Here is a 14,854-nt window from a genome sequence, read left to right on the forward strand (position 1 = left end):
AGAAATAATTTTTAGTATGGTGAGACTATGTTATCAGGCACATTCTGTTAGTATAGTTTTGTTGACTTTGTAACATGTCCCACGTCTAGATATTATAAACAGTAAAGAGAAGAGAGGAGAATAAAATAATTTCCACTCAAGACATGTGAAATTATCTAGGATAAGCTATCAAAAGATCCTGTATGTATTGAAATCAAATTAATATAGCCTATTTACTGTTGAATATGACATTGCACATTGCAATTGTATTGAATACCACTGAAAAACAATTGTGTTAGACATTTGTAAGATATTAGGCAGCCAAAATTCAAACATGGGTGGGGAGGGCCTCTCAAAAGCCCTTGCTGAGCAGCCATTACTGTGTTGTACCAGCTGACCAGGCAGTAGGTCAGGGTTTCTGGCTGGATGATATTGATGATTATTTTTCTCAACCGGTAGCATACAAAGTATGTTCCAGCACCGTGAATCCTAGTCAGTAGGGAGGTAGCTTCCTGATGGACACCAGCTCTATGTTTGATAATGTAAGTGAGTTGTTTCTTCAGCCATATGCCTTACAATCAGATGATGGAGATAAAACAACAGCTTGGGCAATAACCTCAGATGTTTGAGGGTTAGGGAAGTCTGTGGGACCCCTTTAACTAACAGCTCAACAAGATGTAATCCATTGCTAAAACAGGAGGTTTTCCTTAGTGGCATAGATGTCTACTTCGATCACTGTCTCCGCCATTATGTGGTAAGTCTATTTCAACCCCTGTTACATATAGGAAGCTTCTACAGTAATAGATTTTTCCGTGGTTTTTTTTAAGGGCCTTTAATATTCCTTTCTTTACTCTGGCCTTCCCACTCATCTCCCTATTTAATTCTTCTATTAGAATTCTCCTATTCCAATTCGCCTTTATCTCTAGAGCACTAAATTCTATTTTCCTTCTTTGGAAGAGCACTGTTCTATCCATGCCTCCTGCCTCCTTACTAACTATCTGACTAATATGGCTAATCTGATTGACACATGCATATCTAAATTTTAAAAAACATCCACCTATAAGAGAAGACATGCCACATTTGTCTTTTCATGTCTGGTTACCTCAGGATGATTGTTTCTAACACTATCCATTTATCTGAAAATTCTATGGCTTCATTATTCTTAACTGCTGAATAATGCCCCATGTTTATTCTGACTTGTATAAGTACAGCAACCGTGACATGGAAGAGCAAGTGTCTATTTTATTAGATGTAAAAATCCTTTGGCTATATCCTCAAGAGTGGTACAACTCCATCTTTTGATACAACTTTCAGCCATTTGAGGAACTTCCACACTGATTGACCCTCTTAGTGTCCCTTCCAGTCTGCACTCCCGCCAGCAGTGGGTGAGTGACCCTCTTACCCCACATCTTTACCAGTGTGAACTCGTTGTACTGATCTTGGCCATTCTGAATGGTGTAAGATGACATCTCAAGGTAGTTTTAATTCCTATTTCCATGATGTCTGGGGATGTTGAGCATTTTTAAACTGTTTCTCGGCCACTCAAGTTTCATATTTTGAGTACTATTTAGTTCTATAGCTCATATTTTACTTTGGTTATTTGTTGTCTTTGGTTATTTGTTGTCTTTGGTTATTTGTTGTCTTTGGTTATTTGTTATCTTTGGTTATTTGTTGTCTTGATGTTCAGTTGGTTTTTTTTTGAAGTTCTTTATATATTTAAGATACCAAACCCCTATCAGATGTATAATTGGTAAAGATTTTCCTATTCTGTAGCCTGTTCCTTTGTTTGAATAATGGTGTCCTTTGCCATGCAGAAGCCTTTTTGTTTGATGAGGTCCCGTTTCTTAATGTTCTTAGTGCCTGTGCTATTGATGTCATGTAAAGACAGTCTTTTCCTATACAAATTAATTCAAAGCTACTCTGCACTTTGTCTTCTTTCAGATTCAGTATATTTGATCTTAGGTTGAGGCCTTTGATCCATTTGAAACTGGCTTTTGTGAAGGGGGACAAACGTGAGTCTCTTTGCATTCTACATACAGCCATCCATTTTTTTTTAACTGAGAATGGTCTCGGTTAAAAATGAGAATATTTGTTGAAAATATTTTCTTTTCTCAAGTGTGTATTTTGGCTTCTTTGTAAAAAACAAAACAGGTGTCCAAGGATGTTTGGACTTTTGTCTGGGTCTTTAGTTCTATTCTGTTGATCAGTGTGACAGTTTTTATGCCAATACCATGCAGCATTTATTACTTTACCTCTGTAATACTACTTGAAATCTGCGGTGGTGATATTTCCAGAATATCTTTGGGGTGATTCTAGCTAATTCTGGTGTGGTGTGGTGTGGTGTGTGGTGTGTGTGTGTGTGTGTGTGTGTGTGTGTGTGTGTGTTCTATATTCATATCCAAATTGCCCTTTCAATTTCTGAGAAAAATTGTATTGGAATTTTGATGGGGATTTCATTGAATCTGTACATTGTTTTTGGTGGGATGGTCATTTTCACTATATTAATCCTACTGATCAGTGAGTATGGGAGCCTTCAATTTCTTTCTTCAATGTCTTACTTTTTGTTTTGTTTTGTTTTGTTTTGTTTTGTTTTCAAGACGGGGTTTCTCTGTGTAGCCTCAGCTGTCCTGGACTTGTTTTGTAGACCAGGTTGGCCTCACACTCACAGCGATCCGTCTGCCTCTGCCTCCCGAGTGCTGGGATTAAAGGCGTGTACTACCACTGCCCGGCCAATGTCTTACATTTTTTATTAAACAAGTGTTTACTCACTTGGTTAAGTTATCTCATGATATTTTTGAGACTGTTGTGAAAGGTGCTGTTTCCTTCATTTCTTTCTCATTATTTAGCCATTATTTAGTCATTTAGTCATTTAGGAAAGCTACTGATATTTGTGTGTGTGTTAATTTTGTATCCTGCTACTCTGTTAAAAGTATTATCACCTACAAGTAGAACATTATGATAGGCAGATTTGGGTACAGGGGTCCCACTCAAACTAGGCACCAGACAAGGACAATACAGGCGGTAAACCTTAAACCCCTACCCAGATCTAGACAATGGACAGAACACTCTCCACAGTAAAGTGGAGAGAGGGATATTACGTTCTCACACACTCTGGTGCCTCACCTCTGACCATGTCCCCTGGATGGGGAGACCTGATGGCACTCAGAGGAAGGACAGCAGGTTACCAAGAAGAGACTTGATACCCTATGATCATATAGAGGGGGAGGTAATCCCCTTCAGGAACTGTCATAGGGGAGGGGAATAAGGGGAAAATGGGAGGGAGGGAAGAATGGGAGGATACAAGGGATGGGATAACCATTGAGATGTAACAAGAATAAATTAATAATAAAAAAATGGAAAAAGAAAAAAAAAAGTATTATCACCTGTAAAATTTTTCTGGGAGGATTTTTAGGGTATTTTGTGCACAAAGCCATACCATCTACAAATAAAAATCCTTTGATTTACTATTTTCTATTTGAATCTCTTTGATTTCTTTTATTTGCTTTATTACTTTAGCTAAGACTGTATTGACTAGGTGTGACAAAAATGGAGAACCTTGTCTTATTGCTGATTTTAGTGGAAATGCCTTTAATTCTCTCCATCGAGGTTGAGTTTGCTGTCAGTTGCCTTCATTATGTTCGTGTATGTCTGCAGGGAATGGAAGCAGGCTGGGAGGAGAGGCCTACAGGAACCAAGAGTAACTCTGAAGAGACTTGAAGAAGTGGAGTAAAGGTCACTCACTTGGGTCCCAGCCTAGTGTGGCTGTCCTGTGTCTCTGGTTGAGAGTGGGTTTGCCTGTGGACAGCAGTCACAAACGGAGGGAGAGAGGAAAGGCTGAAAGTGGCAGTGCGAATGAATAAGGAAACCCTACGAGGTCCATAACAGTAGAGTGAGACTCAAGGCTAGGTTGTGACATTTTTATACAGTTTATAAATTGCCCTGTACGATGTGTAAAAAGAAAAATTATAGTAAAATTGAGAACCAAAATGTCCTTTCTCAACTACTACTGAATCATAAGCAATAAAAGGGAGGTACTTAATTGTAAACCATAGTAAATTATAAAAATTTGAGCATTATAATTTTTCTTTACTAAATACAACTTGCAGTGAGAAAAATGTTTATATAAATTTTTTTATATAAGGTTATATAACATGAATTTTTTGTTAAAAATTATAAACTACTGCAGAATTTGGCACCTAAAAGGAATTAATTTGGTGTATGGTTTTGACACATTCTAAAACTGTAACTTTAGATTTCCAGTTATGTGGTGGTACTTGTTCATGATTGTTAAATTGTTTTGCCCCTAGTTTAAGCTCAGTGAAGCTAATCAAAAAGATGTGGAACATTTGGAAACTCTAAGAAACACTTTTAATGTCCCTTAATTTTTTCTCCTCTTTTTCTAATTTTACTTCATCCATCAAATATTCTGTACTATATTCATTTTACAGCATGTGTTGTTTGGTACAAATAATACAAATATGCATGAATAACTGCACATAATATTAACAATATTCTGTAAATCATAAAACACTTTACCTTTTAGAAGCAACTAGCAGTTTTAGATTTTTCAGATTATCTTAATTGCTAATGATATTGTTAGAGGTCGTATGATTTTATATTTGTCAAAAAATCAAATCAGCCATCTTTCTCCTGAAATGATTAAAATAATGAACAATTTAATTCTATGGGAGTCTAATCAGATCATTACCTGTTGAGACGCTACTATATTTTGTTTCATAATATTTTGTAGGTAGCAAAATTTTTAAGAAGGCATATGCAATTCACTACTGATTACTATCCACACATCTAGCGTTTGTTGCCAGTTGTTCTAGGAAGGAGATGTAGACCTATGATCTCATATAAATGTGCTCATCCATATACATGTTCTTTCTGGGGTGGTCAGTATCTCAAAGTTCAACTTGGTTGGCTGTAGAATCACTATGGAAACATGCCTGTAAGTATTTCTACAATAATTTAACTGAGGTGACAAGAATCACCTTGAAGATGCGGAGCAGTGTATGTGACTAGCATCCCAGGCTGAGTCAGAAGGGACATGTGAGGCAGGGGCTAACATCCCTGTCTTTCTGCTTCCTGACTGGAGGTGCAATGTGACCAGCTGCCTCACAGTCCCATGGCCCCGCCTTCCTCGTTGTGATGGGCGGTGCCTTGGAAATGTGAGCCAAAGTAAACACATCCTTTTGAAGTTACTCTTAACACATATGTTGTTACACAAATTTAAAACCAAGAATGCAAGTGTGCTGACGGATGTGATTGGCTACCCTACCTTCATTGGAATGCTCTGCTCTGCTGTACCTTTCTAGCTCACTGTTATATTTAAATGAAATACATAGAGTAAAAAGAGAATGCCTCTTTTTAAATAAGAAAACATTGTAGCTGTGTTGTGATTCTGGGGATGTAGGTACTGCCTACATTTTTTTGTTGTCTTAGACGCATTAAAAGATTAAATGTGCTTGGATCTTGGTTGGAAATAGGAATATAGAGCCAGAGGACATTGAGATTAATTAAGTATGTGACTAAATAAAGCATTAACACTAAGTAGATGCTTCTCGAAGTATTAGTTCAACATAGATTTTATGGCCTAACATGGACTGTATTAAACCAAGCCAGTTATCCATATTTTTATGATTCAGTTGCTAGCTTCCTAACTAAGGTGAATTAGAGAAAATTATAAATGTTCTTTTAACCAACTAAGAACAGTTCTTGAATAGTTCCTGAAATATTTATTGGACAGTTTTGAGCTAAGCACTTGTGTTATGAAGATCAAATGACAGATGACCCTTTCTATAGACACAGCATAGCAATAAAGTGAACACAGTGATGGAGGATGCAGTGTTTGGGTTGGTAGACCAGATGGCTTATAACCCAGGTGTGAGTAAGAGCGGAAGATCCAGGGAAAGTTTGCTGGAAGGAATGAGGCCTAAAATTTACATTAAATAAGTCATTAGAGCTACAGAAAGGACAGCAGACATTGAGGAGAGAAAGACAGTAGCTTTTCTCTCACCTACAGGTATCAGTTACTCGAGTCATGTTCAACAAGATCAAGTGAAGAATTCCAAAGTAATTTCTAAAGTTTGGGTTTTGCATCTTCCTACATGTAAATAGTATGATGAATTCTCCTTCCATGCCATTCTATCCTGGCCAAGACTTCTTAGCACACTGCATATCCTATTTACCTGCCAACTCTGTTATCAAACTGTGGAATACCACATTGCTTGTGCTGAAGTCACCTCTCTGCTTTACTAATGGACCCAAGTGAAAGAAGAGTGGCTTAAAATGTGGATATACCAAGGAAAGGCATCAAGTGTGGCCGTTCAATGGAAGGTGAAAGTTTTGATGTAAAAGACACATGATTAAAAGAAATATTCTGTACCTGAAAGTGTGAGGAAAGAAAAGCAAACTCGTATAGATTACTGTCCTCTCCTTAACTGTAAAGCCACACTACATGATAAATGATTAGTTATGACAGAAAGGTATTACATTAGTGTAATGTACATGGTGCATTCCTGTGTGTGTGCGCACTCGTGTGTATGTCTGTGTGTGTATGTTTGTATGTGTGTGTATGTGTGTGTGTGTGTGTGTGTACTTCATGGTTCTGAACTATTTTCAGTGTCCAGCATTCACTAGGCATCTGAGGATGTATCTCCCAAATTGGGATATTTGGAACAGAAAAAAATTGTATAAGCACAGGCTCAGAAACAAGAGCATTTGTGCATTTGAGTTCAGGAGAAGGTGGCTAAACTAGAAAGTTTCCTAATTGAAACAAAATTATTCATTTTCAAAAAAATACTTAAAGGAAGATACCACCAGCTTTCAAAACAAATGCAATGATTTTTGCTTAGCTACCTATGGAACATCTTGAATTAGAACTGGTATTCAGCTGTTTTATGATCATTTTAATATAAATATTACAAAATTTGGTTCTTAAAACTTGGTTTTAAGAAATCCAAGTGCCTCTGAAAGAGGGAGGGGTACCAGGTTATACTGCATCCGTTAGTTGCACTTTGACTGTAGCTATGTGCTCGGCTGACAGTGTGGGTACCACTTTATTTTTAGTGTTAATCTTTAGAACTCCCTCAAACACTGTGTATAACTTCCCCCTTTTCCAGGGCAAAGTAAACAAATGCTTTCATCCCACGTAAGACACCAGATTAGTCCACAGCAAGGGATTGGAGCCAGGCCTGGCTTGGTGAACCACTGAGGTTTTTGGTGTTCTTGCTGAAGAAGCACGAATGAACTTCATACAGCTGCATCTCCAAAAAGCCTAGCCTAGCACAGGTGCTAATGCGTGAAAGCTACATCTTTGCAGGTGTGCCCAATCTGCTCACCCCGCCCCCCCCCCCAGCAACTGCTTACTGCTTATGTAATCCTGAAGGCCTCCTGAGCCCGTAACTTTCTGAGCTTCCTGAGTCTTGTGAGCCTCCTTCCTCCAGGAAAGATTATTTCAATTCAGAAGGAATACTTACACAAGCAAGACTAAGAATTCCTAATCCATAAGAACAAATCCAATTACTATGACATGCTAATTTAACTCAGAGAATTTTTTTCTTAATATTGCAGATGAAAGTGGTTTAAATAAAGAAATTTGAGTAAATGTTTTGCTCTGTTAATTACTATAGTTAGTATACAGTTCTGGGAAACAATGTAACCATTTTTTCCAGTTATCAACTGTACATGAGATGAGTATTGCCATCTGCTATGTACCACATCGTTACATAATCACCATTATACAAATGTTTTCCTTTCTTTTCTTTTCTTTTTTGGATTTCTGAGACAGGATTTCTCTGTGTAGCCCTGGCTGTCTTGGAACTCACTCTATGGACCAGGCTGGTCTAGAACTCAGAATTCAGAGATCCTCCTACCCCTGCCTCCTGAGTGCTGGGATTAAAGGCATATGCCACTACTGCCTGGCTGACATTTTATTTTCTTAAGGGGAGCCAAATGTTGTTTCTGTTACATGGTATCCACAAGTTTGACATTGAGTCCCATGAAGATATAAAGATCCTGTAATGTAAATGATAACTGTGAAAGCTGGTCATAGACAACCTCGTAGGTAGAACCTAATGACGTTACCTAAGCAGGAGGAGCAAGGAACACCGGCTCACAAGTTTTCACAGGCCTCACTGCCACTACCACCTGATTATGACAAGTGTGCCATCAGGTATTTGAGAAGGCTTTGTTTTCCTTACACAAAGCACAAGCCAGCATTCTCAAATAGCTGAGATTGCATGAACTGAGGGTCGGCTTTCTACACATTGCCCTTTTTTGCTTGAGTGATGTTGTTACAAATCGAAGCAGTTGTTTTTAGGCGTGTTTGTATGCATATATATGCATATATAATATATTAATACATATTCATAATTATATGAATACAACAATAAACAACAAAATATTTAAGTAAAACTTGCTGTCGAGTTGGTTTAAGAACTTGTGGTCTGAGAGTGTGCACTAATGTTAGGGAAATGATGTAAATTCCTAAAGTATCAGTGGCCTTATCTATGCAGAGGTACAGAGGATATAATCGCATCAGTGCCCAGCATGTCCTGAGGATTAAATGAATTACAGCATATTAAGCTTTAGCAAATACAGAGCAAGTACTTGAAAATGATAGCGGCTGTTAGCAGTGTTTTCATGCAGTAGAGTTCCTTGAAAAATCTTAGCTTTTCGTCCTTATTGGTTTGAGCTGCCTTCAGTTTTCACTTAGTGTTTTATACACCATGAAGTTCTTGTCAGCCTGAAAATAGCTAAAGAATGTAGCACACTTATCACAGTAGGGAGAAAAATCAACTATAATTATTTTTACCTTTTGAGGGAAAAATGCCCACAATATTCACTGTCAAACTTAGTACCTGACCTTTTGTCAGGGGATTGGGTAAGCAGTATATTTCCCAATTAGTAGTGTTCTTTGTTTTCAATTTAAATGCAAATTTATAAAGAAAATAATTTCCTAAGGATTGTTAAGGACTGATTTTATCAAACCATATTTCTTAACAGAAGATAGTTTGTATCATGTTTCTACTTGCTATTCATATTTTATACATTTAATGTATGTACTTTAGAAACATTTGATGAAACAGTAGGTGGTAATAGTTGACACCAAACAGAAAAGACTGTGGCATAGCATAGCATGAAACATTTCTGTTTGTAACCTGGGTGTAATTTGATGAAGGTGCTATAATCTTATCTTGATGAACTGCCTAGAAAATATTGTTCTTTTTACAGTGTGTATTTTAGCATTATAAACAATTTTATCTTAAATTTAATTGTAGTTACATATTCCGTTGTTTCCTAAAGTCTGCAGACTCTTCTTTTCAATTATCAGTTTGTATCTGATCTCTCACGCTCTGGCCTGCTGTTCTTTATCTGAGTTGTGCTCCCAATCTTCCAGTTAGGTCAACCACAAAAATTAAGATATGATAGAAGGTCAGTGAAAGAAATTCATATCAAAACAACTACTCACCGTGTCATTATGACAGCCTGCTATAACAAATGTGTTTCTGTTTTAACTTAGGAAAATTAATTGCTAAAAGTAATCTAATCTGACAAAGGCGGGCTGTTGAAAGGCTCCTGGAGTTGTCATAAAAGTGACCTTCTGCCCATGTGCTGCCAAAAGCCATTTTTAACAAGGAGCTAAGGAAACAGTGTAACTTCTTTCATACTTTGTTAATTAGTTATTGATTTGAAACAATGCACTTCCAAATACTGTTGGGTGAGTTAGATGCCAGCAAGGTCACCGTGTGGCTCTCGACTTCTGAAGATCTTTTCAGCACAGGTGAAGTTTTGAAGGCTTTTGTTCTGTTATTCTAACGTTGAGATTGCATGGTTTTCTAAAATAACTAGCCTTTTTCACTTTAAAATATTTTATCTGCTAATAACATAATGCTTAGTCACATTTGATTCTGTGACATAATTTCCAATCTTTGGCATCTTTAATCTCAAATAAATACATATTTACCAAAGAAACTGTATGCATATCTGCCTTTAAAAGAGAAAGAAATTTTAATTTCAGTGATTTTATAATATTGCCAACAGAATTTATATAAATTCCTTCTAATTTAAAAAAATGGTTTTTAAAAAAATTACAATATCCACCACTCCCAAACACTTCTCAGATCCGCTTTCCATTCTCTGCCCATCCAACTTAGTGTCCTTTTTTTTTCTCAACTCATCAAGATCAATGAATGGTGCCCAGATGTTCTTGCATGTGTGGCCTTTCATTGGAGGATGGCCAAGAGATCAGGGGATATACTTAGAGAAATCTAAATCTGCCCTCTCCTAGTGGCTAACAATTGCCAGTTGTTCCAAATTAGAGGTGTGATTTCATGCCCAAATCTTTTGTGCCAATTGCATTTTTAAAAATCAATTTAATACCAAATTGAGACATCTGGGCAGAAGGAACCTCCAACTGAGGAAATATCTCTGCCATATTGACTTGTAGCCAAGGCTGTGGGACCTTTATTATTCTTATTCTTATTTTATCTTTTTTTATTAATGATTGATGTGGGGGGACCCTGCCCGCTGTGGACACTGCCACCTTTAGGCAGGTAGTCCTGGCTTGTATGAAGAAGCAAGCTGAGACACCATGGAGACAGGTCAACCAGCAGCATGAGTGCATGATCTCTGCTTTAGTTCCTGTCTGACTTAATTCATGATGGACTGTGACCTGAGAGCCATAAGATGAAACAAACCCTTTCTTCCCCACGTCAGCTTTAGTGTTTTATCATAGCAACAGAGGAGCAAACTAGGACACTCCCCGTCCCTGCCAGGCTTTGGTCTACTTGGCCTTGCATGGGTTTCCTGTGTTCTTTCACAACCACTGTGAGTTCATATTGCTGCTCTTCGGTGTCCAGAAGACATTGCTTCCTTGAGCCACAAACTCTGCTTCTTATACTTTTTCTACTCCCTCTTCCACAACAATCCCTGAGCCTTGGGAGGAGGGGGCCACAGAATATGAATATATATAAATATATGCATATTTGTGTGTGTGTGTGTGTGTGTGTGTGTGTGCATGTGTAAATGATGTTCTCTTTAAGTCTGAGCATCCTGCAGTCTCTTGTTCTCTGTACTTTGGCTAGTTATCAGTCTCTGTGACATCATATCTATTGAAAAAAATAAAAAAGCTTCTCTGATGAGGGCTGAGAAATGTACTAATTTATAATGTATAATCATAAACTATTAAGAGTTGGCTTAATACTGGCCGGGTGGCGGTGGTGCACACCTTTAATCCCAGCACTCAGAGAGGCAGAGACAGGCGGATCTCTGTGAGTTTGAGAACAGCCTGGTCTACAAAACAAGTTCCAGGACATCCAGAACTACACAGAGAAACCCTGTCTTGGAAAAACCAAAACCAAACAAAGAGAACAGTTGCTTTAACGCTGTTGTACCAGTGGGCATGCCGTGCCAGGCTAGTCATTTGTGTAGCTGGCAACTTTCACAGCTGGGTAAGATTGATGATTACTATTCTTCTCCAGTAGTGTACATGACACCTTCCCCCACTATGGACCCTACCCAGTAGGACTGAAATTATGAAGCAAATGAGTAATGACTAAATTTTTTAATATTCTTCTGCAGAAGGGTCTTACCATCAAGTTCTGGAGGGTAGCCAACAGTATTGTCAAAAGCCTGTAATGCTTCAGGGTCTGTGCAATCCCATTGGCCAACTAGTCACAAAGAAGTAACTCATTCCTGGTACTGGACTTTCTTATTTGTTAACCTATAATGTGTAGTAGGAGCACTGTTGCCTCATTAGAGGAAAACTTTTTACCACATTTGCACACACACAAACATATGCACATGTACACACACACACACACACACACACACACACACACACACACACAGTAGAGCCTATTATATATTGGTTAGCTACTCCTGAACGTGAGACCTACCTTGAAATCATGGATATACCCATTGTCACTCTATTGGAGAAAACGAATTTTCCCTCTCTCAGCATTTATAAACGACAGTTTGGTGATTAACCTTTACCACAGTGAAAGGTTTTTATTCATTCATTCATTTTTAAATATAAAAAGTTAAAACAAAATAATATAAAACAAGCACTTTCACATTGAAGTTGGACAAGATAAACAGAAGAAGAGGAGCCCAAAAGAAGGCATGAAAGTCAGAGACCCACTCGTTTGTACACTGGGGAATCCCCAAAAGGCACTAAGTGGAAGCAATAATATAAGCACAGACAATTTGTTCGGCCTGTGCATGCTGCTTCAGTCTCTGAGTTCATGAGAACTTTGCTCATGTTGACTGTGAGGACCTTGTTTTCTTGGTACTCTCTGTCCCCTGTGACTAGAGGAAACATCTCATTAGGAAATGAAGATAGAATAGAGAGGGATGGATGGAAGTCGGGGTGGGTGCTGGAGGCCAGGATGAGAAGATCAAGTTGTGGGGAGAGGGAGCTAAATTAAGGGGCCTTCTGAAAATACGTGAAGGCAATTCTAATGAAATCCCCAAGTCATGTGGAGACAGAGTCTCACTGGCCCTCTCCCACTACCAGACAGTGCTTCCAGGACTAGGATTAGGTTACATCTAATTTAGTTGCTGGCCAAAGCAGCTCCATAGGAATCCCAAACAATCCAGGCTGTTGCCGACACTATATATAAGCCACTCTCAACAAACTGACAGCGAGGCTCCATTGCTGAAGACAGTACCTACACAACTCATTGAACATGGAGACGTTGAGCTGGTGCCTACATAGAGCCTTCACCCCTAAGTTCCAGTACAGGACAGACTGCACACTGTAAACACCAAGCCAGCCACAAACTCAGTATCTACAATGGAGTACTACCTGCAGTATGTGCCAGGACAAGATGACACATGCCCGCGGGATTGTTGAACATTTTTTACGTTTATCTCCACCATTTCCATATCATCTTTTGAGAACTGTCTATTTCGTTACATGCCTTGTTTTTTTCTTTTTCAGATTTAATATATTTATAAAATTTCTCTTCCCTCTCCTCCCTCTAAACTGCCCCGTAGACCTTTTTGAAGTCTTTAAGCTTCATGACTTCTTTTTTTTTAACTGTTGTTGTTGTTGTTGTTTTGTGTGTGTGTGTGTATGTGTGTGTGTGTGTGTGTGTGTGTGTGTGTGTGTGTGTGTGTGTATTCCTAAATATAACCTGCTCAGTCTGTATACTGTCAACCATATGTACATTTTTAGGGCTGCCTGTTTGGTAGTAGATAACTAATCGGTGTGCTCTTCCCTGGAGAGGGTGGATTTCTTCACTTTCAGCATTCCTTAGTTGCCTGTAGGTCTTTGTGTAAGGCTGAGGCCTCATGTGCTCGCTCCACCCTATCCACTGTGGCATGTCTATTGGTGTCATCCTTGATCACTTTAGCCTGTCATGCTGGTGAGACTTCAGGTGTGTAGTTTTTTTTATATTTAGGGTTTTGTTTTTTTTTTTTTAGTTCTTCTTATACCTTAGATTCTAAACCTTTGCTAGATGAAAAATTGCTAAAGATTTTTTCCCATTTTGTAAGTTGCCTGTTTACTCAAGTTAAAGTGTCCTTTTCTGTACAGAAAAAGTTTAGTCTCATGAGTTTATTTATTAATTTTTTTAATCTCAGTGCCTGTGCTATATTTGGAGTCCTCTTCAGAAAGTTCTTTCCTTTGCCAATAATTTCAAGCACATTCCTTATTTTCTCCTCTAACAGATTCAGGTTATCTGGTCTTATTTCAAGGCCCTTGATCCATTTAGAGTTGAGTTTTTATGCAGAATGACATACATGGTTTATGTTTTATTCTTCTACATACAACTGTCCAGCTTGATGAGCAACATGTGTTGAAGATGGCTACTTTCCGCCAGTGTGTCAAAGGTCAAATGCATGTAGGAGTGTGCACCCACGTGTAGGTACCCCATTCTAGTCCATTGATCGGTTAGCCTTTTTATGACAGTACCATGCTATTTTCTTGATAATAATTCTGTGTATAACTTGAAATCTGGGATGGTGATACCTCCAGCATATTTTTGTTATTGTTGTTTAGGATTGTTATGGGCCTATGGTTTTTTCATAAGGAATTTAAAGATTTTTCTTTTTTCAATTTCTGTAAAGAACTGAGTTGGAATTTTTATGGGGAATGTGTTAAATCTATAAATTGTTTCTGGTAGAATATCCATTTTCACAGTATTAAATCTACCGATCCATGAGCTTGGAAGAACATTCCATCTTTTGGAATCTTCAACTTCTCTTAAAGTTTTCATTGTACAGGTCCTTCACTTCCAAAGTTGGATTTATTCCAAGGTTGGTTCTTGGTTTTGTTTGTGTAGTATCTGTAGACTAATGTACATTGATTAATTTATTTTTCCCTGTTTATATCTTCGTTTTCTCCTTCTGTTGTCTTATTGCTCCATTTAAGTCTTTAAGTACTATGTCCAACAGGATTGGGGAAAGTGGGCATTCTTGTCTTGTTTCTGGTTTTTGCAGTTCAATGTTTCCTAGGAGTAGCCAAGGAGTGCACACTTTTTCCGCTTGAAGATCAGAATGCTGTCAGCTTCTGGGCAGAAAGGATAAAACAGGGAGTTCTGAGTTCCGCTTCCCCCAGAAACGGCTGGAGGGTGCGGAAATAAGCTCCCAGCCTCAGTGAGGGTGTGGAAAGAGTTTTTCGGTTGGAAACTCGCTGAGTCGGTAATTGATGCCAGAGTTAATTAAACCTTAGGTTAAAGTGCCATCTTAACAGCGGAGCATGCAGTTGATTGCCAGTGCCTGACCTGGTTATAGAAAGAAGCGGGTTACAGGGCTGATCCAAGCAGCAGGAGCTCTGGACTTCTGAGAGGCCCAGCCTGACCCAGGCTGCTTCGTAGTGGCCGTCAACTGTCCCACAGATGAGCACTGAGCACCTGTAGGC

At 38.4% G+C, this 14,854-nt stretch overlaps 1 protein-coding gene across 11 annotated transcripts in view; it reads left to right on the forward strand.

The window, feature by feature from the left end:
- The window catches only part of ARB2A (ARB2 cotranscriptional regulator A), a 363,769-nt gene that overhangs the window by 165,343 nt on the left and 183,572 nt on the right, over positions 1–14,854 (forward strand). The gene's annotated exons all lie outside the window — the stretch shown is intronic.

The sequence above is a fragment of the Acomys minous genome (genome assembly GCF_964271855.1).
Source record: "Acomys minous genome assembly, chromosome: 11".
Classification (NCBI taxonomy): Eukaryota; Metazoa; Chordata; class Mammalia; order Rodentia; family Muridae; genus Acomys; species Acomys minous.